The sequence below is a fragment of the Schistosoma haematobium genome, chromosome 1 (assembly GCF_000699445.3).
Source record: "Schistosoma haematobium chromosome 1, whole genome shotgun sequence".
NCBI lineage: Eukaryota > Metazoa > Platyhelminthes > Trematoda > Strigeidida > Schistosomatidae > Schistosoma > Schistosoma haematobium.
The window spans coordinates 19591461-19603016 of record NC_067196.1 but is presented as its reverse complement, the minus strand read 5'-3'; positions in this window follow the sequence as shown (position 1 = coordinate 19603016).

Genomic DNA, 11556 nt, shown 5'->3' with positions numbered 1-11556 from the left:
TCAACGTGGTATGCTACTACTAGACAGTAGCATAACATGCCTCTTTGTGATTTGGCTGAATTATAATATTAATGTAACAAATGCTATTATTTATAAATACCCATGATTTTTTATACATTTTGATTCGTACCCAACAAGCGATTCTTCAGCCCTCTTCTGTATACTGATTTGCGACTGTGTGGGTTCTATACTTTCGAGTGCCGTAGCTGTAGTTCGTATACTGCGTTAATCAAGTAGAAAACTCAACACTACGATATATATATATATATATATATATAAGTGGTAACTAATGTCGTGTTTGTCTATTCGATGGTGCTGATCAGATTTTATCGATAAACTTACAGACTAGTGGCCACATTACAACTCGTTAATTAGAATACAATCAGCACTAAAGAATAGATGTAAATATTCCAGTCTTAAGGAAGGTGAGTCACTATTCGAATATTTAACTGGTGACCTCACAGATTATTAAATTGGATGATATTGATTTTAATCCATGAGAAACATCAATTTCCTCAAGAATACACATATACCTTCCAGGTGAATGGCAACTAGTATGAAACCCATGTCCATAGTTTCATATCAACTACCTTCAACCATCTAACATATATCGATAATTTTTCCGATAACATAACTTGCACTTCAGTGCTAACAGTTATTTTTTGACCGGATCAGGAACAGATTATGATTGTGTAATGATAGGTTTCGTTAATTGTTATAATGTATTTCCTTGTGATTTGTGGTTTATAAGTATAAAATTCAAAATCCTGCGATCGATATAATTTTTTTGTGTGATTTCCCTACTTTTATGCTTAGGAATAGGATCCTTGACAGGGCAACACAATATTGTCTTTATTTCTATGTTCATCACAATGAATTCCTTTAATAAGTTCTCAATAGAAAGAAACATTTATTCTTTACTTCACTTCCAGCAACTATCTAATATATAAATATCAATTAATTTTCTGTTCATATTACAAATACCGATATTGTACATTTTTCAACCTTATTAACAGTTGGTTTCCTATTCATACTTGATTCTGTTTATCTATATATTCAACAATTGATAAAATGATTATTCCCATTAAAATTATTTTAAGTAAATGAATTGATCAAAATAATAGGTAGGTATAGACTGTTGGTTAATAATAAGTATATAAAGCTGAAATGGTTGTGAATTCTAAATAATGAATATCATTTACTGAATGATTAAACTTCTTTCAAACCATTAAATCAAATCTTGATTTCAATATGTAGATATTTTATTGTAATTTATTATTACTATAAGGTTAATGTGTCCTAATTTTATCAAATGTTGAATTTGAGAATGCAAATTATGAGGACGGCCCACGGGTGAACTTCAGGAAGCTCTAAGAAGCTTAGAAAGAGCCGAAAATATTTCATCCAATCATCTTGTGGAAGAACATTCCAGAATCTCTACGTGTAACTTTCCTATTAAACAAATGCTAAACACCCCGTGTATGCAGAATGAATGACTATAATCATGAGTTCGTTTTTACTAAAAATTATAAATACCTGAGAGTTTTGTACCATATTTGACAATGTTTAAAATAGCATTCCTTTGACTTGTCTTCTACCTTCTGATTTGCTACTTAGATGGTTCTAGCATTCGAGTGCTCAAGTTGTACGCGGTATATCAAGAATCTAACCTCTAGATATAACACAAATGAAAAAAAAATCAGAAATTGTCATCATATTTACTTCCATGAATATTCTATATATAGATCTATGTAATACTGTAGATCTGGCATTAATAACTTTTTGAAGAATAGAACCAAAATAATTGAAAAAACAATAACATTAAAACGTTCCATTTAAAATCAGTCAATAATTAGTTAGATTAAAATTAGGTTCCAATATTTATAGTTTATTAACTGACATTAGGTTTCTTATTTCAGAGAAAACAATTATACACAGTTGAAATGATTGATTGACTTAAAAAAGTAGCCTGTTGTCTGAAATAATCATATGCGTTAACTTTATGATATTGTCATAATTACACGTTCATTTAATTACCATTGTCTTACATTCGATACTGAATAGAAAGTGATACTAAAGACTATGAACAGATCACAGTGTTGTTTAGATACAGAATAAAAGATAGTTCAACTAGATACTTATCAATAGTGAACTAGAGATCTTCAATATTATCTAATGTTTTATCTTATAACTTTTTTTGTGGTGAATAATAATTTGTTTTCAGATTGGGGTTTTTTTTGTAGAGATTGTAGTAATTTAATGGTTGAATTTATGAGTTGATTAAAGCTAGACCAACATGGAAAACCTGAAAGCACTGGACAGCCGTAGCATCCAAGCGCACCCGATTAGGGTTCGTCGCGAGTTTCAACCCAACAAGATGCATTGGTGAGCATCTATCCGGGATCAGAGCATTCCTGATCACTCTGAACCTGGCACCAGGTGCTTCCAGGTTTCTTATGAATTCAACTATTAAATTACTACATTCTCCACAAAAACCCTCAATTTGATAATAATAATAATCATGTGCTCACTAGTGACTGACTTCAAGAGGTATTTCCTGGAGTTCTAATGAGAAACAGTGACCAGTGGAGTTCAACCGGGTCTGTTGTGAGATATTAACTCACTGAAAACAATGGTAGATGTGTCGCTCAATTTCGTGGATTGGTTGAAGTTAGACATTTACATCGTTGGATCCCGGCCGGCTCAATGGTCTAGTAGTTAAGCGTTCACGTGCGAGACCGATAGGTCCTATGTTCGAACTTCTTTAGGTGGTGTCGTGGGGAGGAGTCCCACGAAAGGATGAAACGGCTTTCCAGCGCTTCCAGGTTTTCCATGGTGGTCTAGCTTTAATCGACTCATGAATTCAAATATTAAATAATTTATTTCATAGACTAAAGTGCTTTACTTGATAATCAGATGGTGTTGACTAGGATGTTTAGAAAACATTGTAACGTATAATAAACACATATTTATTTCATGTATTCATCTTATTTTTATTCTATATAATTAGATTGTAATTTCCCTTTATTGTTTAAGTGTATACTTCTAGGTATTAGTGAAATAAAATCTAAGCTATTTGTTATTGTAAACAATTAACTAAAGCTCATACAATAAATGTAATTTAATCTAACTTTCATGACGTTGATTTACCAGTTGATTAAACAAGAATTTCCAAAAGTAGCATCACCGTAAAACCACAAGACACATAACAATGTCTATTTTTACGATTCATTTAAGTAGTATGTTTTCAGTAACGGTGTAATATGCAAAATAATTATGTATGCATTAATTGTTGCTCTCTCTCTCTTTAAATATATATGTTAACATAGAAGTTATAGTAATATGACAATGAGACAAGGTGACAGATTAAATAGCTTTCAGTTTTTACTGAATCATATTTACTCATAAGTATGTACGTGACTGATGCACATGTTGAATGCCAACTTAATACGTGTGATTTACACGTTTGTTTTTTTCTTCATCAAAAAACAGAATACTAAAAGTGTCAGTTTGTTTACTGATTTGTTCGCATATTTTTCCTTCTGATTGATGAATGTAATAGTTGTCTAGTGATGTATTCAAATCGCCAAGAAAAAATAAAGGAAGACACCAAATTTATCATTTCACTTGTCTACAGGAATTCTATTTTATAGATAAATGATATATCTAATAATGGAGTTTATTAGCATAGATTTACAAGGATACTTAAACAGGATATCACAGTTCCTGATAAAAGACTTTTAACTATATGTGCTGAAATGTTAGTAGATTTTTTTTAGTTTTCAGGTATCAACTATTTTGAGATTATTCATTAGTTTACTGGAAATTAAAAGTTGAATGTATTCTAGATTTTATTGTTAGATACTGTGACGTGGGTTACTTATATCCATATAAGTAGTATATAATTGTGGCCAAGCATAGAATGTATTTCAGCAGAAAATCGATAAGGAAAGAACAGAAACAGAACACAATTGGTATGAAAATGCATGAACAATGAAATCTGAGACAATGAACTGATATTTGCAAAAATAACCGTGAAGTTTTGAGACAATGGATTGATATTTTTGAAAATTAACTATTTACTATATGGTTCTCAGATTTTGTTGAGATACTCTGTAATTTCGTGTCAAATACATTCGATTGTCCCCACTCATGTTCTTGTTCACTAAAAAACTACTGAACTATTACTAAAAAATTGTATAAAATCTCAAACAATCAATTGGATTATAAGCAAAGATGGATAGTGGCTAGTAGTAGAACCCAGTTTGGGACTAGTCAGCTGGATGTACCTGCATCTCGAAATTGATGTCCACCCCAGGACTCGAACCCAGTACCATTTACTCCAAACTACCCACTCAGCCACTGAGTCCTGTTAGTCACTTGCTTGTGCGATGGGGTGAATTCACATTCACTTGGTATTGTTTTGCTTGTACCTTCCCGTTGAGGACGAAACGCGCGTCCTGGATTCCACTACTAGCCACTATACATCTTTGTTTATAAAACGTTGTGAATTAAGGCAATATCAAGGCATATGCACAGTATGTACGTATGCTAATAACAGACTGATCAATTGGAGTCTTAAATCTCAATGGGAAGATACAAGCAAAACAATACCAAGTGAATTAATTGGATTAGTTTAAATTTTTTGAATTAATTAAATGTATGTTAAACATAAAATTTAAGTTTGACATTGTAAGAGCTTTTTTTTCTTTTTCTTATCTGTCACTCCGGTAATGTCTTGTGAAACTTCTTATAGTTCAATTTGAGACGACTCATTTCAAAATGGAGTCAGATCTTTTAAACTATTTTTAAGTGGTTAAGATCATGAGTTAATTGAAGCTAGACCACCGTGGAAAGCCTGAAAGCACTGGATGGCCGTTTCGTCCTCTTGTAGGACCCCTCAATGGTGCGCATCTACTGATGTTTCTCATTTTCGTCTGAATACTATCGATTATTTAGAATATTAAAAAATATTAAAAATTTAGTAACATGACAAACATGCTAACTTGTATTACTTATTAAATGTTTGGAAGTTTCTATAAACCACCTAATAACACTGTCTTTCAAGTACGTTCAATGTAATAATGTATATTAATCACCATTAAAATTAGAAAAGAAGTAATTGATTGCAAACTTAAAGTTGTAGGATAGCACTATTTCAATTTCCTTATACTAACCAACCAATATTATATGCATTGGAAATAGTTTGTGCGAGTATATTAGTATCTGGATATTTATATTGTTAAATCAATATTGTTTGTAAGGTGCTTCCAGGTTTTCCATGGTGGTTTAGCTTCGATTGAATCATGATTTCAACTTATGAATTTTCTAAAATCTTCACAAAACCTCTTCTGATAATAATCATCTGCTCACTAGTGACTGACTTCAAGAGATACTCCTGCAGTTCTAGTGAGAAGCCGTTACGAGTAGAGCCCAACCAGGTCTGTTGTGAGAAATCAACTTACTGAAGGTAATGATGTACGGTGGCGCAACTTCGTGGATTGGTTGAATTTAGACATTAACACCGTTGGACGCCGGCCATCTCAGTGGTCTATTTGGTTAAGCGCCTGGCGTGAGACTGACAGGTCCTGGGTTCAAATCTCGCGGGGTGCGGGATCGTGGATACGCACTGCTGAGGAGTCCAATACTAAGGCGAAATGGCCATCCAATGCTTTCAGGTTTTCCATGGTGGTCTAGCTTCAATTGACTAATGATTTCAATCAGTGAACGTTTAATTAAAAGTCAGAATTAGTTTCTTTTTTAAACTTAAATACTTCGGTTCGACTTGAAGTTATTTATAATAGTCATTTAAAAATCACCTGTTGAAATTATTTTCATCAGTAAACTTTAAAGCTATTTTTTCTTCATGACTGTAGGGAAGAAACTTGACCACTTAACAGCTCAGCTTATCATTTCTTATTTTGGGCAATTTTCATTGAAATGTATAGTTTACTTCACCGATCTACAAATTATTACCATAAGTCAATTACGGATACTGATTTGTAGTGTTCTGGATTGAAATATTTATGTATGATAGGCAAAGCAAACTGCTTTCCAAGTTCCTATGTAGATGTCATAGGGTGGGATCATATTTTTGAAGAACTTGTGCATTTAAAACTATAGTTACATTGTTTGTAAAGCAACACTTCATAATCATATCGTTTGAGAAGTTAACCTTCAGCAAATCACCTACACAAATTTAAAAGATAATCTAACAACTTAACCTAGTAATAAACAATAAATGGCTTATCTAAGTCTCTTTCTTCGATAGCAGAATTTAATAAACGCGGTACATCTTAAACAGTACTATCTAACTGGGTCTATGTATTCATTGACTACTTTGGAATAGTCAATTTCTAGAGAGCGATCTTGAAAATACCACAATTCTCATTTCACCGGTTAGAGTTTAGAGATTCGGTGCACCTAGAGCCTAACTTCTGAAACGACTCTAGGACTTAAAAAAAGGGAATATTCAACTCAGGAAATTTTCTTTTCGATTAGGACTTAGTACCCCAGTTCAATCGTTGTCTATGTGTCTCTGAGACGTAGTAAATCATTTTGTAAGTCTTTTATACTTGAATATATTTCTTTTTTATCTAGAAAAGGATTTCAGATGAAGGCTAAATAGTATCACCATATTTATATGTCTTTTTAAATGTGTGACTAAATCAATTACTGTATAGTCACTATTTGTAAAGTCGTCCATAATTCTGTCTCAGAAAAACCAGTTTGACATTCCTTGAGTGAATAATTTGAAATTACCCACGAATTGCAGTTCTTTAAGATAATTCTCATACCTATTTAGTTTGCTCAGTCACATCAATTTGTAGTCAGCAGTTTCCATTGAAAACCGTTCAGTGAGGGATACAAGTTGTAGTTTCTGGCAGCAACTACCGTTAAATAATCAGTTTTACTGTTGAATATCTCATTGGCTGATCTGGGTATCTCTCAAGCCACATAATGTGATTTTATTTATGATTTTTTCTTGAAAGCTAGTCTGAGCAAATATATTTTGCCTGAACAGTTCAGCCGTTGTCCGGGTATACTTCTGAAGATCTCATTTCTATACAGATCTAACGGTTGTTCCTTATGGTGACTGATCGACCGACCAGTCAGATGTAGGTGGCAATCGAATCGTTAGTTGTTATGTCCATATTAAAGATCATAAACTGAAGCCCTGGTAGGATAGCTTTCAATAAGAACCTACATTACGCTACACATGATTAGTTGAATCGACAAATGAACTAATCAAAGACCTGTCTATGAATTATAATTAATAAGAAGTTTCATATACAGTCTATGAATTAATCATCTACATCTATGAAAAACATTCAAAATATAGTTTTCAAAAATCAAAATCAATCTTACATTACTTGATTTTCGTAAATGTAATTTGTTGATAACTTTGTAATTCCTTTTTAGCCTTTTTTTTTCTATTATATTTACATATTTTAACTTTTGTCTACATTTTCATCATGGTCAGAGTCGAAAGGATTATCTTTCTAGCTTATCTCTCTATCTCTTTCTTATATATACACACACATACATTGTTCACTAAGACCATTAGAATCAACATCACTATAGTCATTAATGCTGAAATTTAAAATGAATTAGCATGTGTCCAAACAATTTCCTTCTATTCTTGTATAATTATCACATTTTTGAAATTTAGAATAGTATTTTAGCCTCAACAAATTTATCAACACAATTAGCATAAACTGATAACAGAATAAGAGTAAATGAGGAGAAGTGGAAAAATAGAGTGAGTAAGAACAAAAACATCTAGTTTGTTTTCTTTTTATCTATCTTGTTCTATTTTTTTTAGCGTAAATTGTCCATTGGGAGGGGGTACGTTTATAAAATCAGAAATTACTGTTATATTGAAGTATATCATCTCTATTCTTTTACTTAAGGTATCCATTATCATTTAATCACTCTAAGATAGTATATGTTAAGTCCAGTTTAGTGGTTTCACTTTCTTCACACCTTAGATTTACACACACACACACACATACTATCACAATTACTAATAGTGTTATTAGCACTGGCATCCATTTTGCCAGGTATCTAAGTGTTTATCCGGTAAATAATATGTTTCATCATATACACACATACACATACAGTTATAACAAAGTGAGAGATGAATAGAAGAGAGAAGAAATGGAAGGATTTAAAGTCAGTGAACATATAATAAAATTATTTTTAACAAGATGAAATAAGTAGGGTTTCCTTTTTTAAGTTTGTTTTTATGTTTATTTATTTTTAAAAAATAGGTTAATACCTGAGCTTAACATTTGAGTAAGTTAGAGTAGACACCATGAATACATTATCTAAGAACTAATTAAAAAATTTCCTCTGATTTTCTATCATCCTCTTTTTTTACACATTAAACACTAGATGGTTTTATTCTTAATGAATATCTACAATAACATTGTTCGTTAGTTTATAGGTAGTGAAATGATGTATGATTGTATTTGACATTAGTAGATATTAGATACCCAAGAGAATAATACATTATTGTTGGTTTCATTTCATTTTTCTGGATAATGCAATCAGAGAACGTTTCTTAGGGAAAAAAGCTATATATAGGTATATACATATTTCGCATTGACCTATTTTTAGAAACAGGTTTATGTTCATTGTAAGCAAGTGTGAATATATGATCTCTGTAAGAAACTAATCTATTCCAGTAATATAAGATCATCTATTTTTTTGGTAGCTAAATAGTTACCAAAGTATTTGAGAGGATAAATTTCGCTTTGTTACATTTTAGATGGATTAGTTCCCTAAAATGTAGAAGCTGTGATTAGAAATATAAAAGAAACCATTCTTTTTATGTCATACTAAAATAGAAATTCTACGATTGTTTACATTCAGTCAGATAAACATATTGAATGAATTCAAAAATTCTCTGAAATGAATTTCATTTTAGTTATTTTATTGAATGGTCATTTTGATAACCAACAGTTTACATCAAACTCTCTGATTATAAGGTTACTAGAATTAAATAAACCGCTATAATTTTCAAACTTTAACTCCTATACGCTTCAGTATAAGAATAGAACTGATTAGGACTCAAATTAGAAAGTAATGGTAATACATTTACGATGGGTATCCAATAGAGAAGAGCTACACAGTCAAATATACCCATTCATAGGGAATTCCGTATTAAAGTACATGAGTTCTCATATGGTATTGTAATCAGTCTCAAAGGTTTAATGTGACTGAGACACATAGTTACTAGTTTTTCCTTATTTTACTTCTTCATCTGTTATAAACTGCTTGGTGGATTATTGGTTACGAATAACAATCCTCTGAATGATCAGTTGAAAGAATTTGTAAACAACAGGTTGGTAAGTGATGAACATGATTCCGAATATTGTAATTCATTGTTTACAGTTTAATGATCAAACAGCAAACACACCGGGGCTCACTAAATGTATGTTACTTTGACAAAATATCTTTTTATATAGAACCTATGAGTTTAGAAATTATCATCGTACAACGTTTATGAGCAAGCCATATACTAAAAATGGTGTATCAAAAGCAGTCAGTGATCTATTTGTAATGAACAATTCTAAGTAGTTATTAAGGTTAGAAGATACAAAGATGTATTTAGTTACCACTGTCTTTAAAACTTTTCTAAAGCTTTGTTTCTCTGTACTTGGTTATGTCCGGAATTGTATTATTACAAACTTAAATCCTATAAAACATGTGGATGCATCCAACTGATGGGTCACATTTAAGACGAAACGCGCGTTCTGAATTCCATTTATAGCCACTAACCGACTCTACTGGATTTCCATAATGAACTTTTGAATTAGATTGTTAAGTAAAAAAAAGAATACTAAGAGTTGTTGCTATCAATTTCTTGTTTTTAATTCTTAAGTGTCTTTCTGGTAGACCAGTTATGATAGAAAATAACATACTACTGTTAATTAGATTAAATCTTGATAGGGCATCTCTGAATAATTTTAGAATCTAATATAAATATCTATCAGTGATGGAAACGGAATTCTTTCTAAAAAGTGAGTTTTTGAGAGGATCCAAAACAGACTTTGTTTTTTTTGGATGAAAAATTAAGAAAATATCACCGAATAATAATTTCATAAGGAAGAGTGTATTAAATGAATAAGATCTGGGGATCACAATGTGACAAACCTGTCCAATAGCTTTGACGAAAATCAACAAATCATAACAATAGGACTCAAACATTATAATACTGAACCTCTCATGAAATAAATCAATATCTTTTCTCATCTATATAAACTGTTTGTACAAAGTTAATCAAACAGAAATCTATGTATATTGAATGGGTTAATGAAATCATTTCATTTTTATGTTCTAATCATTAATTCAGTGTTCTAGAACTTTCCCTCCCAAACTTTATTTATCCAAAACAAACAATTTTTAATGAACTTATTGAACTCTATTTAAATCTTTGGTACATCATGATACACATTTATATTCATCTTTAATCACCCTCGTATATATATAAGTATGTCATTATGTGTAATAACGTTGATTTTCAAATAGTTTAGGCTATAAACAGCTGATGTGAAACCAATGAAATAAAATGACTTCATATTATTCTGTATCAATCTTCATTCTTGCTCTCTTTGAAGATAATAAAGGGAATTATGTGTATGGAAAAAAACAACAACAGTAAAAAATTCACTTGGTGTTGTTTTACTTGTATCTTCTGATTGTTATTTGGGACTGCAATTGATCAGTCTCATGCTGGCATATATGCATCCTGTATGGATTGCCTCGATATAGACTTAAGTTTGAAGCGAACGGTACTGGATTCGAGTCCCGGAGTGAATATCAACTCTGCGATACAATTACATCCAGCTGATGAGTCCCAAATAGGACGAAATGCACTTCCTGGATTCCATGACTAGTCGCTATCCATCTCTGCTTAATAACAACAATAGTTTATGATCAATAAGTGATAATTAGTATTTGTGTAGAATCATTTCTATTATTTCTTAGATCTTATAAAGTTCTATATAAAATCATAAATAGATAGATTTCATTTAGTTTATCTTGCTACTTACTAATACCTATCTATCTAACTATTTATATAAATTAATTAACTAGATTTCTAAATCACTATTGTAATTTCACTTTCTCTCAATAACTAAACCACCTGGACAGATACAAAATTATTTGCACAATTCATAGTTGAATGATTTGGCGAATATTTAATTTCTATATTATATAAATGTATATAATAAGTTTTATTTATTCACTTGTTTAATACAAGTTACTACACCTGCGTTATACAGTAAATAAAGTTGATTGTTATATATATATATATATATATATATATATATTTATATTTATGTTAGTTTACCGTCAATCTATTTACTTGTTTTGTTCTAAACTAACTTATATGAATTAATATCAGTTGTATCTATGTATGTATGTAGGTAGGTAGGTATGTATATATATCTTCTTCCAATTATAACTCATACTTCTATAATGGAAAATAATAATAAGCATATAATCGAAAAATAGTTTCTAATAGTTTGAAGAAAGAAATTTATACAC